Below are 18,316 nucleotides of genomic sequence, written 5' to 3'. Positions count from 1 at the left end.
TTCCTACGGACCCGGACTTCCGGCTACGGAAAACCCGGAGTGGATCGGCCTTTCCACCGGACCCGGACTTCCGGCTACGGAAAACCCGGAGTGGATCAGCCTTCCACTGGATCCGGACTGCCGGCTACGGAAAACCCGGAGTGGATCGGCCTTCCACTGGATCCGGACTGCCGGCTACGGAAAACCCGGAGTGGATCGGCCCTTTCACTGGATCCGGACTGCCGGCTACGGAAAACCCGGAGTGGATCGGCCTTCCACTGGATCCGGACTGCCGGCTACGGAAAACCCGGAGTGGATCGGCCCTTTCACTGGATCCGGACTGCCGGCTACGGAAAACCCGGAGTGGATCGGCCTTCCACTGGATCCGGACTGCCGGCTAAGGAAAACCCGTAGTGGATCGGCCTTCCACTGGATCCGGACTGTGAGCAGCTTTTGTCCAATCGGCGCTGAGATTTCAGCAGGAGGCGGGAGACAGGCTCTTGTCCAGTCACACAGCTTCAGTCCCGGGACTTTTCCGAATTCCGGCGGGCGGTGACACTTCCGAGAAATGTCCACTGGGTGGCGACAGAGATACAAGAGTCCACGGAGCTGAGTCTCAAAGCGCTATCGGAAAGACTTGAAATCGGAAAGAAATAAATTTGTTACATTTTAATCTCATTGAAAAGGAAGATGAAAATATCGTTTGTATTTTTAAACATTATTATACTTGCGCAACATAATTATTAAGGGAATGGTGTGAGAGGAGACCGTGTTTGAACAGTTTAAGACGGATGTAAAGACATTTTATTTCAGAATGTCTTTCTGAAATGTGTCTGATTCTGTGTTGTAAGAACGTTGAAGCATGGACGGGCCTTATCTGCATTTACCCTGTTGAATCTTTTTTTTCCATAAAATGTACATGTATTATTGCATGTATCCTGACAATACGACTGCTACGTTACGTTTTCTTGTAGTTTTTGGTCTCATAAAAAATACAAAAGTATGAGTCGATGACGTCAAAATGGTGTCGCCCACAGGGCTTATGGGTAATGTAGTCTCTATAGTTCACTGGGCTGCCCTGCCCATGTGTTTCGCTGATTTCATTGAACATTAGAATGAATTATATTAATACAATTTCAGCGTATTTATCGTGTCTTGTATTTCTTTGTCTCTTTTATGTGTTCCCTTGTGTGTATGTTTTCTTGTATTTCACGTGTCTGCAGCGCTGGTTAATCGACCCGGCACATAAAGCAAACCCACTGTCCTCGTGTTTCTTAGCTCCCGTCTTGTTTGCAAACTTTTCTCCTGTGTTTATTTTACTTTGTCAATAAAACGTGGTTGCCGGGGAAACGGTGCTGCAGAAGTTGTTGCGAGCTGACCTCTAGGAGGTAAACAGTCGGCTTTTGTAATCTAATCAGCGAGCAAAGCAGAAACGTTAGTCTAAAAAGCGCTGGCTGGAGTATTTTGTGGACATTATGCAGAAGAAAAGGAAGAAACGGTGAGTCGCAGGCTGTCGGTAAATATCAGACCTGGACACCAGCCTCACACCGCTGGGCTCACTGCACCATGAGCGAGTCCGTCGGCGCCTCCTCCTGCTGGGGTGTGTTGCTGCAGGAGTGAGGAGTCTCCGGTCCCCGGTCGCGTCCTGATCTGAATGTGGAGGTGAGAGACGGCGGCGCAGTGGGTGGCAGCGCTGGGAGCCTGGATTTAGTTCCTGGGGTGCTGTGTGTGTGGAGTTTGCATGCTCTGCTCATGTTCTCGTGGCTCCAGTTTTCTGGGGTGCTGTGTGTGTGGAGTTTGCATGCTCTCCTTATGTTCTCGTGGGTCTAGTTCCTGGGGTGCAAAATTCTGTTTATTTCACAAGACGGACCCGGGCAGCAGCATGTGTCTGCAGCGCTCATCCTGCCTGCATGTTTGCAAACTTTTCTCCTGTGTTTATTTTACTTTGTTAAATAAAACGTGGTTGCTGGGGAAACGGTGCTGCAGAAGTTGTTTCGATCTGACCTCCGGGAGGGAGACAGCTGGCAAAGCCGAAACTTTAGTCTAAAAGGCGCTGGCTGGAGTATTTTGTGGACATTTCGCAGAAGAAAAGGAAGAAGCGGTGAGTCGCAGGCTGTAGGACAGGACTGTCGGGGAAATGTAAGCGCTGGGCTGAGCGAGTCCGTCGGCGCCTCCTCCTGCAGGAGTGAGGAGTCTCCGGTCTCCGGTCGCGTCCTGATCTGCATGTGGAGGTGAAAGGCTGAGAGACAGCGCACATGCTCTGCACATGTTCTCATGTGTCTGGTTTCCTGGAGTGCTGTCTGTGTGGAGTTTGCATGCTCTGCTCATGTTCTCAAGGGTTTCCTGCCGCTTCTGCAGTCCAGTGTTGGTGAGTCTGTCGGGTTGATTGTCTTGTGGTGTGAGTGTGCCCTAAAGGGGGTTTTAATAGTATGGGGTTTGTGTGTTCACTTGTATGCAGACCACTGGAGAGACCGGTTGTTTTTTGCCAGGCAGACTAATGGCTGCATATTCAATTCCAGCTACTGATGTTGCCAAACCAGCAAGTGGGACAGTGTTTGAAAACCCTTTCAATGAAAGGTTTGTAGAACAGTGTTGCTATTGTTCTGTTTAATTCGAGGTCACCAAGCTTATAAATGGTCTCACAACGTTTGTCTCTTTTCAGGTTTCTCCGACCCGGAGAGTGAACAAAGAAGTGATAAGGGCCCATAACACCTAAGCTTGGCACTCTCACACTCTTCAGCCACACGAGCTTCCTCCTGGTAAAATACTGGGCAAGCCCCTTTCTGACAGGGACAGTGGAAAACCCCCTGAGGGAGATGGGCTGAGGGGAGGAATAAAACCATCTGAGCCGGAACGGAGCGCGCTCCCGATTCCCACCAGACCCGGGAGACGACACAGGCAGCACAAGGGAAGCTGCGGAGCGCGAGTTCGCGGAGGCAAGGACCGATTGACGACCACGGGAGACAGTGGCATTGGAACAGAGGTACTGTACAGAGACTTTTAATACCTGAAGGCAAGGAGCGAGAAACCGGCCCGGCTAGCCGCTCCAAACTGAGGGGAATGGAATTCAGTTCGCAGGAGGATTTCTAGTGGAACCTGAACGGAGTCTGGGGAAATGGGACCGGCCTCTCGTTCACTGGGGCCATCAAAGACTTTACAGGTACGAAGAAGAATCGTTCGAGTGGCCACTCTTCGGTACTTGACAGAAAAGACTGCCGTCCCTCTGGATTCATTATGACCCTTGGAAGGACCTTTTGTTGCTGCTGTTTTCGTTGTGTCTTTGGCTGATGGTGAATGTGGATAGAAAATAAAAAGGTCACTTATACGATACACATGCTTGTCGCTGGTCTGTGTGGGCATTGGTGGATCTGGGAGATCAACAGAACCTGTGGTAATGGAGAGGGGCCCTAGCACCCTGTTTGCATTGCTAGGTGCCGTAGTCATATATGAGGCAGGAAATAATTCTTGTTTGAGGGGTCACCTCACTGTGACACGAACGTGTTGGGAAGACGCGCCAGTTCTGACGTTAGTGCGACGGGTCTGTAGGCATTAAGGCAGGTTCTTGTGTCCTTTTTTGGAACAGGAACAATAATAATAATAATAATATAATAATAAACTTTATTTTATATAGCGCCTTTAAAGGTGGCTTCTCAAAGCGCTTTACAGGATGACAATAACAATAAATAAGAAGACTACAACAATAAATAAGAAAAATTTCACAAGACAGGACACAATTATAATTACAGCAATACAACAATAACAATAGAGGAGACCGTGGAAGATGGTATTAAGAAGAGCAGAGGGGTGAAGAATGGAACCAGTTAAGTAAAGGCTTTTCTGAAAAGGAGGGTTTTGAGTCTGGATTTGAAGGAGTTTAGAGAAGGTGACTCTCTAATATCCTTGGGCAAGGAGTTCCAGAGCTTGGGGGCATAGCAGGAGAAGGCCCTGTCGCCCATACAATGTAGACGGGCTTGGGGGACAGTAAGGAGGGCAGAATTTGAAGAGCGGAGGTTGCGAGGTGGGGAGTAGGGCGATAAAAGTTCAGACAGGTATTGAGGTGCCAAGCCATGTAAAGCCTTGTAGGTGAGCATGAGGATTTTAAAGTCTACGCGGAATTTGACCGGAAGCCAGTGCAAGGACTCCAGGATAGGAGTAATGTGAACACTTGCACTAGATCTGGTCAGGATTCTGGCTGCTGAATTTTGGACATACTGCAGCTTGTTCAGAGTAGATTTAGATACCCCAGGGAGCAGAGCATTGCAGTAGTCAATTCGAGAGAATACAAATATGTTGATCAGCTTTTCAGCCACAGTTAATGATAGCATAGGGCGTAGTCTTGCGATATTTCTAAGGTGAAAAAAAAGATGTTTTGACAGTATGCTGTACATGTGGGTCGAATGTTAAGCCAGAATCGAATATAACCCCAAGGTTTTTCAATTTTGATTGGAGCTCAAGTACAGAGCCATCTACAGACAGGGTTACAGGACTGGCTTTGCGAAGTTGATGGGGGGTACCAATAAGCATGACTTCAGTCTTGTCACAGTTAAGATGAAGGAAGTTTTGAGTCATCCAAATTTTTATGTCAGAGATGCAATTAGATAGAATAGAGACAGCCACATCAGTGTCGGGTTTGGTATGGATGTATATTTGAGTATCGTCAGCGTAAAAATGAAAGCTGAGGCCATGTGATCTTAAAAGCTGACCAAGTGGGAACATGTAAATGCTGAAGAGCAAGGGGCCCAGTATTGAGCCCTGAGGGACACCAGACTTGACAAGACCAATTTCAGACCTGTACCCATTGAGAGAGACAAAGTGACAGCGATCAGTGAGGTAAGACTTAAACCATTTGAGGGCAGTGTCAGAGACTCCAAACACAGTCTCGAGACGAGAAAGCAAGATGTTATGGTCAACAGTGTCAAAGGCAGCACTGAGATCAAGAAGGATGAGTATGGAAAGAGAACCAGAATCAGAAGCTATTAGGAGATCGTTGGTGACTTTGACTAGGGCGGTTTCTGTGCTGTGAAGTTGACGGAAGCCAGATTGGAGGGGTTCGAAAAGGTTGTTTGTCATGAGGTGGTTATGTAACTGAAGTGTGACAGCACGTTCTAGAATTTTAGAGAGAAAGGGTAAGTTGGAGATGGGGCGAAAGTTGTTAAGATTGTCGAGAGCCATGTTAGGCTTCTTTGGCACTGGGGTAATAGCAGCAGTTTTGAGGACCGTTGGTACAATGCCGGTGCTCAAGGATTCATGTATTATATTGAGGACAATGGGACAGAGAGAAGAGAAACAGGACTGGAATAAAGTGGTGGGAATGGGATCTAAAATAGATGTGGTGGGTTTCATGCGCGTAACTAGTTTGTTTAGGGATGCTGAGTCAAGAAGAGAGAAGCTGGAGAGACGGGAACCAGAGAAGTTGGATGAGGAGGGAGGAGGTGTGGAAATTATATCCGTAGTGGAGAGAATGTGATGCCGGATGTTGTCAATCTTAGAACTAAAGAAATCTAAGAATGTGTTGCAAAGTTGTGATGAGGCAGGTAATGTGGTGGGGCAGTTTGGCTTGAGCAGTCTGTTGATGGTGGAGAAAAGATGTCTGGGATTGTTTTGGTGATTTTCAATGATGTGAGAGAAGTAGGTGGATCTAGCAGACTCTATAGTAACCTTATAATCAGATAAGTAATCTCTCCAGGCCTGATAATGTACATTTAGGCCGGAAAGACGCCACCTACGCTCAAGTTTGCGAGAGGCTGCCTTCATGAAACGCAGATGGTCATTGTACCAGGGGGCAGGGCGAGAGAAGGAGATGGTTCGAGTTTTTAAAGGAGCAAAGGTGTCGAGGGTAGATAAAAGAGCATTGTCAAGTAACTGTATTTTGTCCTCTAGAGGGTCAGAGGAAGAGAAACAGGATAAGGAGGACAGAACAGAATTTGCAAACCTTGGGTGATCAATTGATCGCCAGTTGCGGAAATTTACAGAGCGTGAGGGGGAAGTGTTAGAAACAGGTAATTCCAGATTGAAGAGAATGGCTAAGTGGTCAGAGAGGCCTAGATCAAGGGGGGAGCAGTGGGAGACAAAGGAGTCATTTGCAATAATTAGATCTAAGGTGTGTCCTTTGTTATGTGTAGGGGTACAAACAAACTGAGCAAGGTCAAAGCATCCCAAAAGAGAAAGGAAGTCTTTAGCCAGACTGGAGGAAGTTGAATCAATGTGTATATTAAAGTCCCCTAGAATAAGGATCCTTTTAAATGTAAGGGATAAGAATGAGAGAAAATCAGCAAACTCACCTAAGAAGACTCCACTGGGTTTGGGTGGTCTGTAAACTGTGGCAATAATAGTAGATTGGGGGATAGAAACATTTAAAACAAGACACTCAAAAGAAGAGGGAGGAGGTATAGCTATAGGACTGTAAAAAAGGTTGTAAATAACAATGATGCCCCCGCCTCTGCCTGAAAGACGCGGAAGGTCAAAGAAACCATATCCAGGAGGAACTAGTTGGTTGAACAGGAGTCCATCGTTTTGTTTGTGCCATGTTTCGGTTAAGCACAGAAGGTCCAGTTGTTTTTCTTTGATAATGTCACATAAAAGAAGAGCCTTGCTGTTAACGGAGCGGGTGTTGAGTAGCGCTGATCTGGCCAGTCTCGGGGATGCGGGGGGAAGCGGAGTGCGGTCCAGGTGCGGTAGTGAGAGGAGATTTTTTAGATCGGCGCCGGTACGTGATGGACTTACAGACGTGCGGCGAAAGGCAGGGATAGAGACTCCGCAGGCAGACGAACGTAGAGAACGGTGTCCTGTGCTGCGATGGATGTAGCGAGTCGGTCGTAAAATCCCAGTAAAACGGCAGTAATCGAATGTGTCTTTGACCAGGAAGTAGCTTTGTTTTAGTTGAAGAAGTTGCAGTGCAGTGTACCTCAGAGACATGATCGATGAAACGAGACGGGAAGGAAATCCAGAGAAGGCGGTAGCAAGAGGTGAAAGTCTTCAGTTGAGTAAGTTCACAATGCAGTGGAAGTCGCACCCGTGAACTTGTAACGTGAAGCGGATGAAAATAGATAAACTAGAAATCACAGATAACAGAAGATTTGAAGCAGTCTGGCACTGTGCACTGGGACAATGATTGCTTAAAAACGACTGTAAAGATTGGAGCGAGTTGGCCAGCACAGGGCTGTAGTGTGGCTGGAGATACACAGTCAGGTCCTGCTGCCTTTTTACAGTTTTGCTTTTTGAATAGCCTTAACACATCCTGTTCTTTGCTTCACAGGGCATTCTCAAGACTTGTAAACGGCATCAAGTCTTCGTGAGAGATTGAGTGTGAGTGGGTGTGGCGCTCCAGTTGAGTGGGGGACAATAGCTCATCCCCAGGATGTGAATTATTTGGAGGAGTTGCGAGACTGCCATGGACAAGGTCGTTGGAGATCCTTTGTGTTTCAGACCTGCTGTAAAATGTGTTATCTGGTAGAGAGTGATCAAGATGTATCTGAGGGGATTTTCTTTTGGAATTGGTAACAGTTTGGAGACCTTTCCAGACAGATAAACAGTCTTTGTTAGCAAACAGTTGTTCTAGCTGTGGACAGGAGGGGAATCAAAAGGTAGAGAACACTATTTTTAGAGAAATGGCCCTAAAGGAACAAAGCATAGTGTAGGATGCCACTAGCTTAAGTCTTAACAGCACTGCATGAGAGGAGATGCCAGTGTCTATTTGTTCTGAGGGGTCCTCAGAAAGGTCAAAAGGTTGCAAACAGATAGGAGACTGGTTATATGCCTGAAGCTTAGCTAGAGGAACATAACATTGCTGGAATGCTGAGAGGGGAGGTTATCAGAGCCTAATGTTATTGCGAAAAATGGCAACTAGGTATAGAAGATCTGATGAATGTCTGTCCTGTGAATTGTTAAGGGTTTCATGTAATTGTGTGTCCAAGTAGTCCGGACTGCTGTGCTATGTGTTGTTTGTCTTGTGAATTTTCTGTTTTACACCTATTGTATCCATAGTGGTACGGGCCAAATCCTATTTAAAGGGTGTTGCGAGCACTGGGGTTTGTTGGGAGTGGTAAGTTAGGAGTCTGGAAATGAGAGCAAGGTGCGAGTGGATATGATAAAAAGATTGTTCCTTTATTTTGTTTCTGATACCTGGTGAAGAGACGCAGTGAGTGTTTGTGTGGCCAGCTGCGTCAACTTCAATAAAACTGGCCTTTTGGTTTGTTTGAGTGCTGACTTGCTATGGTGTATTTTTTCTCTCTGTGAACAACACGTCCTACGGCCAACACTACCCACACAGGAGGTGTGTGCGTGACAGCTCCTCAGCTGCAGCAGGAGTCCAAGTGTGCACAGATTTCTTGTTGGGGTTTGTTGTTTGAAGTTTCTGTTTCGATGTAGGAAGCAATTGTGCCAACACGTGGTCCGAGTTATAGCACGGGACGAGAGCTCCCGAAGAGCGCCTGCCTCCTGCCCGATTCGACGTCTAAAATCATCGCAGAACGAGAGGAGCCAACAGGAATGCAAGTCTCTTCTGGTGAGGAGCCTCCGACACAGCCCCCAGTACTGGGTGTGCAGAAAGAATCCTGTTCTACAGTTGTGGTGCGAAATGGCCTCCAGTCCTTGTCAAATGCTGGGTTTCTCTGGACTGCAGTCCCCTCCGCATTTGGATGATTGTGATTGGTGTTGCTGCAGCTGTGCTGTCCTGAGACTGACTGGTGTCAAGACCAGCTGTACTCTGGGATCAGCAGGGCCTAGTGGTGGTATGAATTGTGGCCTCTGTTTCTCAGGTGTAACAAGTGTTTGATTACTCTGTTCTGTATGTTTATCAATAGTGGGTACTGGCCTAATTCAGCCCTGCACTCGCTGTTAGCTGTTTTTCTCTGCGCAAGGAGGAGTTTCAACAGAGTGTACTCCTGGTCTGTGAGGGGACCCCACACTTCACTGCCGTATAGGGCAATGGGTTGGATTACACTTTCAGATATTTGGAGCCAAATTCTTGATGGTGGGTTGACATTGAGAAGAGCCTCCTTCTTATTGCGTAGAAAGCCCTGAGTGCCTTCTCCCTCAGTGCCTTCACTGGCAGGTCAAAACTCCCAGAAGAGCTGATGGTGAGACCGAGATATGTGTAGCTGGATGTGTGCTCCAATGTGTTGTTGTTCAGTGTGAATTTGTACCCGTTTCCCTGAGGTCGGGCTTTCTCCTGGAAAACCATAACTCTGGTCTTGTCCAGATTGACTGGCAGTGCCCAGGTGTGACAGTCCTGCTCCAGCAGTGCCAGGCTCTGCTGTTCTGGGTCCAGATGGGCTGGCAGTGCCCAGGTCTGACAGTCCTGCTCCAGCAGTGCCAGGCTCTGCTGTTCTGGGTCCAGATTGACTGGCAGTGCCCAGCTCTGACAGTCCTGCTCCAGCAGTGCCAGGCTCTGCTGTTCTGGGTCCAGATGGGCTGGCAGTGCCCAGGTGTGACAGTACTGCCCCAGCAGTGCCAGGCTCTGCTGTTCTGGGTCCAGTTTGGCTGGCAGTGCCCAGATGTGACAGTCCTGCTCCAGCAGTGCCAGGCTCTGCTGTTCTGGGTCCAGATGGGCTGGCAGTGACCAGGTCTGACAGTGCTGCTCCAGTAGTGCCAGGCTCTGCTGTTCTGGGTCCAGATGGGCTGGCAGTGCCCAGGTCTGACAGTCCTGCTCCAGCAGTGCCAGGCTCTGCTGTTCTGGGTCCAGATTGACTGGCAGTGCCCAGCTCTGACAGTCCTGCTCCAGCAGTGCCAGGCTCTGCTGTTCTGGGTCCAGATGGGCTGGCAGTGACCAGGTCTGACAGTGCTGCTCCAGTAGTGCCAGGCTCTGCTGTTCTGGGTCCAGATGGGCTGGCAGTGCCCGGGTCTGACAGTGCTGCTCCAGCAGTGCCAGGCTCTGCTGTTCTGGGTCCAGATGGGCCATCAGAGCCCAGGTGTGAATGTGATGGGATGTGTGGCGGTTTGGTAGGAAGCCAGTCTGACTCTAATGCAGGACATTGTGCTCAGTAAGGAGGGCCGGTTATCAGATATTCAAGACTGAAGCCCCGGTACCTGTTGGGGTCGAGTCTGTCTCCATTCTTACAGACGGGCGTGATCAGTCCTTGATTCCAGGCCTCAGGGAAACAGCCGGCCGTCAGGACGAGGTTGAGGAGTTTGAGCAGGCTTTGCTGCAGGTCTGAGCTGCAGTTGGGTCAAGCGTTGTTGACTGTGTCTTGGCTACAGGCCTTTTGTGGTCTGAGAGTTGTCTGTTTGTGTATGTGCTTATCTTTTTTAGGGTGTGCATATAGTGTCTAACCATCTCACAGTATCTGAGGCGCAGTTCAGAGTGGTGTGGTGTTGTTTTAGTTCTGGTAGTTCTCTTCAGTTGTTTCTGCACTCTGTATCAAACCATTTGATATTGTTTCTGAGTGTGTTTCATATGAATGTAGTCATTTTGATTTTAAGGCTAGTTTCTCAAAAACATGGTTTATATTTATGAACGATTTGTTGGTTTGATACAGAGCGTTTTGAAATGTAAGGGATCAAGTAATGGGTTTATTTGCTGCTGAAACGAGAAGAAAGAAAAAAAAGAAATGAGACAATTAGCTTGTAATGAGTTTATAACAACAGTAATTAGATTCCTGCAAGCACGCTTTTCATTGTCCAACAACTGAAAGCTTTTAGGTATAAAGGAAGGGTCCTCTAATATTTGATGTGTGAGATTGTCGTTCTATTGGAGATGTTAGTGAGTCTGAGGATTTGTGTTAATATGTCAATACTGCTACTACTATTAATAATACAGCATGGCAAGACTTCTTTCAGTCATTTCCCACCCCTCCACCTCAGTGAATCACACATGTTAAACTTCCATCTCGTGTTCCAGATCAGACATGAGCAATCCTATATTACAAATACTTACCACCAGACAATTTAACCAGACAATAATTTAAGCAATTATTAATTCAACAGAAGCAGCAGGACGAGTAAAGTGCCCCTCTGATGGCCGGTCCGTGGAATTAAACTGGAAAATTTCTTAGAAATGATTATTCTTACAATAAGGTGCCAATGGCGCCGCTTGGTGGTCATTCAGCAAAATTTCACCGAAAGTTTTTTTTAATTCAAATACCGTTAGTAATGTTCGTATTAATAAGTTATTTTAATTTTAAAAATATTTAAGCATTTTCAACAGCAAAGAATGCAAAGAATACATTGCATTGCAAACAAGAGTAATGAATGAATGTATTGTACATGGATACAAAATACAAAATAAATACAATAAACCCAAAATTAAAATAACATTCAAAAGGCGCGAGTCGATGACGTCAGAAGGAAGTCGCCCACAGGGCGTATGGGTAATGTAGTTTCTAGTTCTGTGGCCCGCACTGCCCACGTGTTTCGGTGATTTGATTGAACATCAGAATTAATTATATTGTACCATTTCAGCGTGTTTATCGTGTCATGGATTTCCATGACTGTCTTGTGGGTTCTCTTGTGTGTCATGTTTATTTTAGTGGGTGGCAGTGCTGGGGCCCTGAACTGTAATCATTCGTGTTACTCATCATCATTGTTACTGTGACCCCCCTGGGAGGAGGGGACCTTTGTAAGATTCCTGTCCTGGCAAGCAGCAGGTGAGAGTTTGCTGTCCGACTCAATTACACCTCCGCTACCTCATTTCACCTCTTTCACCAGCCTGTAAAGGGGGTTGTGATAGTATGGGGTCTTTCTCTTTAACAACCTCAAACCGCAGGAAAGAAATGCTTCATTTATAAGATTGAAATATAACCAGAAAGTATAAAAATAGCTATTTGTGTGTATCATGTCAGAAATATTTGTTTTTATTTTAAAAGAATTTAGAAGAGAAATATGATTAATAAGGCAGTAGAATCCATTTGAACTGTCATTTTCCTGTTTAGGTTGGAAAGTTTAATTTGATCAAGTCCACTTGAGTGCCTAAGCAACTGTTTGGGTAGTTTGGCTGGTGTGGTGGTGCTCTCCAAATACCTGATCCAAACGGACAGAGAGACAAAGTGAGAAAGAAAAGGTGTAAATAACAGACATATCATATGCAGAATACAGTAATGTGCTGTTCAGCACAGTGACCTAGAGTGAAGATGGAAATCAGTCATTCTAGTGCTCTCAATGGTTTTCCATTACAAACGGACCAGGGCTTCCTGAGACACAGGCAGTTGGAGTTATATAGAGTTAGAGGTTGTTTTCACGGCACCAGCCGACTAAAGCAGAGACCTCCTTCCACTCCAGATTTTTTTTTTTTATTTGGGTGGGATCATCTGGAGTCTTGATTCCTTTCACGGAGTCAGCAGTAGATACACAGCTGTTAGCATAGGAGGAGTACAGAAGAGGTGACAGCAGTGCTGGGGACCCTGGTATCTCTTCCACTGAGGACCCTCTGGCACAACCAGAGGTGTGAAATTGAAATTGTTTGGAAGGAATGGGAAGCTAAAGGCAGAGTCACAATCTCTGATTCATGTAATCAAAACAGTAAATTCTTTCCTCAGGCAGCTTCGTTAGAACATTTTAAATAGATGTAAAAGTGTATTTACAGACTATATCAGCCCTTATCTTTATTAACCTGGTTTAATCTTTTTTTCAGAAGTGTAAATATATTATACTATGTACCCCTGATGGTATTATTGATGTGCTATAAATATACTCTTGTTTGTATTGTATCTCTTTTTTTTGCTACCATAAAAAGTTAAAAAGAACTGCACTTTCGAGAAATGTCCACTGGGCGGCGACAGAGATACACGAGTCTATGGCGGCGAGTCCAATAGCGCCTCCGTACAGATCCTCGTTGTGCAGAGATTGAAAATCAATACAGATGATAACTGTGACGTTTGTGACAGCAACTCTGAAAGATAACGTAAAGAAGGAAACTAATATTGACATTACTTTTAAAGAAGTTAAATAATAATACATTTTAAACCTATTGAAAGTAATATGAAAATATCGTTTGTATTTAAAAAAATATGATACTTCATAATAATTAACGAAATGCTGTGAGAGGAGACCCATGTTTAAACACTTGAAAACGGATGTAAATGCGTCTGTACAGACAATTTGAAACATGTACGGACCTCATCTGCTTTTGTTTACTATTAAACAAGATTACTTGTTTAATCTTTTTCCATAACATGTACATGTATTATCGTATGTACCCCTGACTATACTCTGTGTTATATGTATTCTTGTTTTTATGGCATGTATTGTTGTTATAATTAAAAATAAAAAGACGCGAATCGATTACGTCAAAAGGAAGTCGCCACAGGGCTTGTGGGAAATGTAGTCTTTAAAGTGCTCTGGACTGCGCTCCGCACGTGTTCCGCAGATTTGATTGAGCATCAGAATTAATTATACAATGTCAGTGTATTTACCGTGTCGCGGATTTCTATGTCTGTCTTACAAGACGGACTCGGCAGGAGCTGTTCCTTGCTCTCCGGAGTGAAGCTGCTCTGGGAAGAGACGAGCAAATCTTCAGACTCTTTGTAAATGAGACATCATGACAGCTGTGCCGACCTGCTCTTTATTGACCTGTTGAACCTGTTTGTGTAAAAAGCAGGAGTCTTGTGTACCCCTGATTGTGTTATGTGTACTCCAGTGTGTTTGCAGCGCTCGTCCTGCCTGGTTTATCAACTCGACACAGAAACAAAACCCACTGCCGTCGTGTTTGTGGGTTTCTGAGCTCTCTTGTCTTGTTTGCAAACTTTTCTCCGGTGTTTATTTTACTTTGTTAAATAAAACGGGGTTGCCGGGGCAACGGAGCTGCAGTAGTTGTTGCCGGAGCGGGTCTGACCTCCAGCAGGTCAACAGGCGGCTTTTTTAATCTAATCTGCGAGAAAAACAGAAACTTAAGAAACTTTAGTTTAAAAAGCGCTGGCTGGAGTATTTTGTGGAAGAAACGGTGACTCGCAGGCTGTGGGACAGGACTATCAGGGACACATCAGCGCTGGACACCAGCCTCACACCGCTGGGCTCACTGCACCATGAGCGAGTCCGTCGGCGCCTCCTCCTGCTGGGGTGTGTTGCTGCAGGAGTGAGGAGTCTCCGGTCTCCGGTCGCGTCATGATCTGCAAGTGGAGGTGAGAGACGGCGGCGCAGTGGGTGGCAGCGCTGGGAGCCTGGATTTAGTTCCTGGGGTGCTGTCTGTGTGGAGTTTGCATGCTCTGCCTGTGTTCTCATGGGTCTGGTGTCCTGGGCTGCCGTCTGTGTGGAGTCTGCATGCTCTGCCTGTGTTCTCATGGGTCCTGTTCATGGGGTGCTGTCTGTGTGGAGTCTGCATGCTCTGCCTGGGTTCTCATGGGTCCTGTTCATGGGGTGCTGTCTGTGTGGACTCTGCATGCTCTGCCTGGGTTCTCATGGGTCCTGTTCATGGGGTGCTGTCTGTGTGGAGTCTGCATGCTCTGCCTGTGTTCTCATGGGTCCTGTTCATGGGGAGCTGTCTGTGTGGAGTCTGCATGCTCTGCCCCTGTTCTCATGGGTCTGGTGTCCTGGGGTGCTGTGTGTGTGGAGTCTACATGCTCTGCCCCTGTTTTCATGGGTCTGGTTTCCTGGGGTGCTGTCTGTATGGAGTCTGCATACTCTGCCCCTGTTCTCATGGGTCTGGTTCCTGGGGTGCTGTCTGTGTGGAGTCTGCATGCTCTGCCCCTGTTCTCATGGGTCCTGTTCCTGGGGTGCTGTCTGTGTGGAGTCTGCATGCTCTGCCCCTGTTCTCATGGGTCTGGTTTCCTGGGGTGCTGTCTGTATGGAGTCTGCATGCCCTGCTCCTGTTCTCATGGGTTCAGTTTCCTGGGGTGCTGTCTGTGTGGAGTCTGCATGCTCTGCCCCTGTTCTCATGGGTCCTGTTCCTGGGGTGCTGTCTGTCTGGAGTCTGCATGCTCTGCCCCTGTTCTCATGGGTCCTGTTCCTGGGGTGCTGTCTGTCTGGAGTCTGCATGCTCTGCCCCTGTTGTCATGGGTCCTGTTCCTGGGGTGCTGTCTGTGTGGAGTCTGCATGCTCTGCCCCTGTTGTCATGGGTCCTGTTCCTGGGGTGCTGTCTGTGTGGAGTCTGCATGCTCTGCCCCTGTTGTCATGGGTCCTGTTCCTGGGGTGCTGTCTGTGTGGAGTCTGCATGCTCTGCCCCTGTTCTCATGGGTCTGGTTTCCTGGGGTGCTGTCTGTGTGGAGTCTGCATGCTCTGCCCCTGTTCTCATGGGTTCGGTTTCCTGGGGTACTGTCTGTGTGGAGTCTGCATGCTCTGCCCCCTGTTCTCATGGGTCTGGTGTCCTGGGGTGCTGTCTGTGTGGAGTCTGCATGCTCTGCCCCTGTTCTCATGGGTCTGGTGTCCTGGGGTGCTGTCTGTGTGGAGTTTGCATGCTCTGCCCCTGTTCTCATGGGTCTGGTGTCCTGGGCTTCTGTCTGTGTGGAGTCTGTATGCTCTGCCTGTGTTCTCATGGGTCCTGTTCATGGGGTGCTGTCTGTGTGGAGTCTGCATGCTCTGCCTGTGTTCTCATGGGTCCTGGTCATGGGGTGCTGTCTGTGTGGAGTCTGCATGCTCTGCCTGGGTTCTCATGGGTCCTGTTCATGGGGTGCTGTCTGTGTGGAGTCTGCATGCTCTGCCCCGTTCTCATGGGTCAATAAAACGTGGTTGCCGGGGAAACGGTGCTGCAGAAGTTGTTGCGAGCTGACCTCTAGGAGGTAAACAGTCGGCTTTTGTAATCTAATCAGCGAGCAAAGCAGAAACGTTAGTCTAAAAAGCGCTGGCTGGAGTATTTTGTGGACATTATGCAGAAGAAAAGGAAGAAACGGTGAGTCGCAGGCTGTCGGTAAATATCAGACCTGGACACCAGCCTCACACCGCTGGGCTCACTGCACCATGAGCGAGTCCGTCGGCGCCTCCTCCTGCTGGGGTGTGTTGCTGCAGGAGTGAGGAGTCTCCGGTCCCCGGTCGCGTCCTGATCTGAATGTGGAGGTGAAAGGCTGAGAGACGGCGCACATGCTCTGCACATGTTCTCATGTGTCTGGTTTCCTGGAGTGCTGTCTGTGTGGAGTTTGCATGCTCTGCTCATGTTCTCAAGGGTTTCCTGCCGCTTCTGCAGTCCAGTGTTGGTGAGTCTGTCGGGTTGATTGTGTTGTGGTGTGAGTGTGCCCTAAAGGGGGTTTTAATAGTATGGGGTTTGTGTGTTCACTTGTATGCAGACCACTGGAGAGACCGGTTGTTTTTTGCCAGGCAGACTAATGGCTGCATATTCAATTCCAGCTACTGATGTTGCCAAACCAGCAAGTGGGACAGTGTTTGAAAACCCTTTCAATGAAAGGTTTGTAGAACAGTGTTGCTATTGTTCTGTTTAATTCGAGGTCACCAAGCTTATAAATGGTCTCACAACGTTTGTCTCTTTTCAGGTTTCTCCGACCCGGAGAGTGAACAAAGAAGTGATAAGGGCCCATAACACCTAAGCTTGGCATTCTCACACTCTTCAGCCACACGAGCTTCCTCCTGGTAAAATACTGGGCAAGCCCCTTTCTGACAGGGACAGTGGAAAACCCCCTGAGGGAGATGGGCTGAGGGGAGGAATAAAACCATCTGAGCCGGAACGGAGCGCGCTCCCGATTCCCACCAGACCCGGGAGACGACACAGGCAGCACAAGGGAAGCTGCGGAGCGCGAGTTCGCGGAGGCAAGGACCGATTGACGACCACGGGAGACAGTGGCATTGGAACAGAGGTACTGTACAGAGACTTTTAATACCTGAAGGCAAGGAGCGAGAAACCGGCCCGGCTAGCCGCTCCAAACTGAGGGGAATGGAATACAGTTCGCGGGAGGATTTCTAGTGGAACCTGAACGGAGTCTGGGGAAATGGGACCGGCCTCTCGTTCACTGGGGCCATCAAAGACTTTACAGGTACGAAGAAGAATCGTTCGAGTGGCCACTCTTCGGTACTTGACAGAAAAGACTGCCGTCCCTCTGGATTCATTATGACCCTTGGAAGGACCTTTTGTTGCTGCTGTTTTCGTTGTGTCTTTGGCTGATGGTGAATGTGGATAGAAAATAAAAAGGTCACTTATACGATACACATGCTTGTCGCTGGTCTGTGTGGGCATTGGTGGATCTGGGAGATCAACAGAACCTGTGGTAATGGAGAGGGGCCCTAGCACCCTGTTTGCATTGCTAGGTGCCGTAGTCATATATGAGGCAGGAAATAATTCTTGTTTGAGGGGTCACCTCACTGTGACACGAACGTGTTGGGAAGACGCGCCAGTTCTGACGTTAGTGCGACGGGTCTGTAGGCATTAAGGCAGGTTCTTGTGTCCTTTTTTGGAACAGGAACAATAACAGAAGATTTGAAGCAGTCTGGCACTGTGCACTGGGACAATGATTGCTTAAAAACGTCTGTAAAGATTGGAGCGAGTTGGCCAGCACAGGGCTGTAGTGTGGCTGGAGATACACAGTCAGGTCCTGCTGCCTTTTTACAGTTTTGCTTTTTGAATAGCCTTAACACATCCTGTTCTTTGCTTCACAGGGCATTCTCAAGACTTGTAAACGGCGTCAAGTCTTCGTGAGAGATTGAGTGTGAGTGGGTGTGGCACTCCAGTTGAGTGGGGGACAATAGCTCATCCCCAGGATGTGAATTATTTGGAGGAGTTGCGAGACTGCCATGGACAAGGTCGTTGGAGATCCTTTGTGTTTCAGACCTGCTGTAAAATGTGTTATCTGGTAGAGAGTGATCAAGATGTATCTGAGGGGATTTTCTTTTGGAATTGGTAACAGTTTGGAGACCTTTCCAGACAGATAAACAGTCTTTGTTAGCAAACAGTTGTTCTAGCTGTGGACAGGAGGGGAATCAAAAGGTAGAGAACACTATTTTTAGAGAAATGGCCCTAAAGGAACAAAGCATAGTGTAGGATGCCACTAGCTTAAGTCTTAACAGCACTGCATGAGAGGAGATGCCAGTGTCTATTTGTTCTGAGGGGTCCTCAGAAAGGTCAAAAGGTTGCAAACAGATAGGAGACTGGTTATATGCCTGAAGCTTAGCTAGAGGAACATAACATTGCTGGAATGCTGAGAGGGGAGGTTATCAGAGCCTAATGTTATTGCGAAAAATGGCAACTAGGTATAGAAGATCTGATGAATGTCTGTCCTGTGAATTGTTAAGGGTTTCATGTAATTGTGTGTCCAAGTAGTCCGGACTGCTGTGCTATGTGTTGTTTGTCTTGTGAATTTTCTGTTTTACACCTATTGTATCCATAGTGGTACGGGCCAAATCCTATTTAAAGGGTGTTGCGAGCACTGGGGTTTGTTGGGAGTGGTAAGTTAGGAGTCTGGAAATGAGAGCAAGGTGCGAGTGGATATGATAAAAAGATTGTTCCTTTATTTTGTTTCTGATACCTGGT

General features: G+C 47.4%; 2 long non-coding RNA genes across 3 annotated transcripts; both read left to right on the top strand.

The window, feature by feature from the left end:
* Positions 1 to 1,621: 1,621 nt before the first annotated feature.
* On the top strand, positions 1,622 to 3,309 carry LOC148643749 (uncharacterized). Its single transcript, XR_015928832.1, has 3 exons — positions 1,622 to 2,080; positions 2,499 to 2,556; positions 2,642 to 3,309. It is a non-coding gene; the product is annotated as an uncharacterized LOC148643749 (long non-coding RNA).
* Positions 3,310 to 5,009: 1,700 nt separating this feature from the next.
* Positions 5,010 to 16,996, top strand: LOC148643748 (uncharacterized). 2 transcript variants are annotated; one of them, XR_015928845.1, is made up of 3 exons: positions 5,010 to 5,521; positions 11,522 to 14,030; positions 16,329 to 16,996. It is a non-coding gene; the product is annotated as an uncharacterized LOC148643748 (long non-coding RNA). The 2 variants fall into 2 exon arrangements; XR_015928844.1 differs by lacking the exon at positions 5,010 to 5,521 and having other exon boundaries at positions 10,703 to 14,030.
* The last annotated feature ends 1,320 nt before the right edge of the window (positions 16,997 to 18,316 follow it).

This window comes from Lepisosteus platostomus, chromosome 21, assembly GCF_059453375.1.
Source record: "Lepisosteus platostomus isolate fLepPlt1 chromosome 21, fLepPlt1.hap1, whole genome shotgun sequence".
Taxonomy (NCBI): Eukaryota; Metazoa; Chordata; class Actinopteri; order Semionotiformes; family Lepisosteidae; genus Lepisosteus; species Lepisosteus platostomus.
This window is presented reverse-complemented; position numbering and strand designations above follow the sequence as displayed.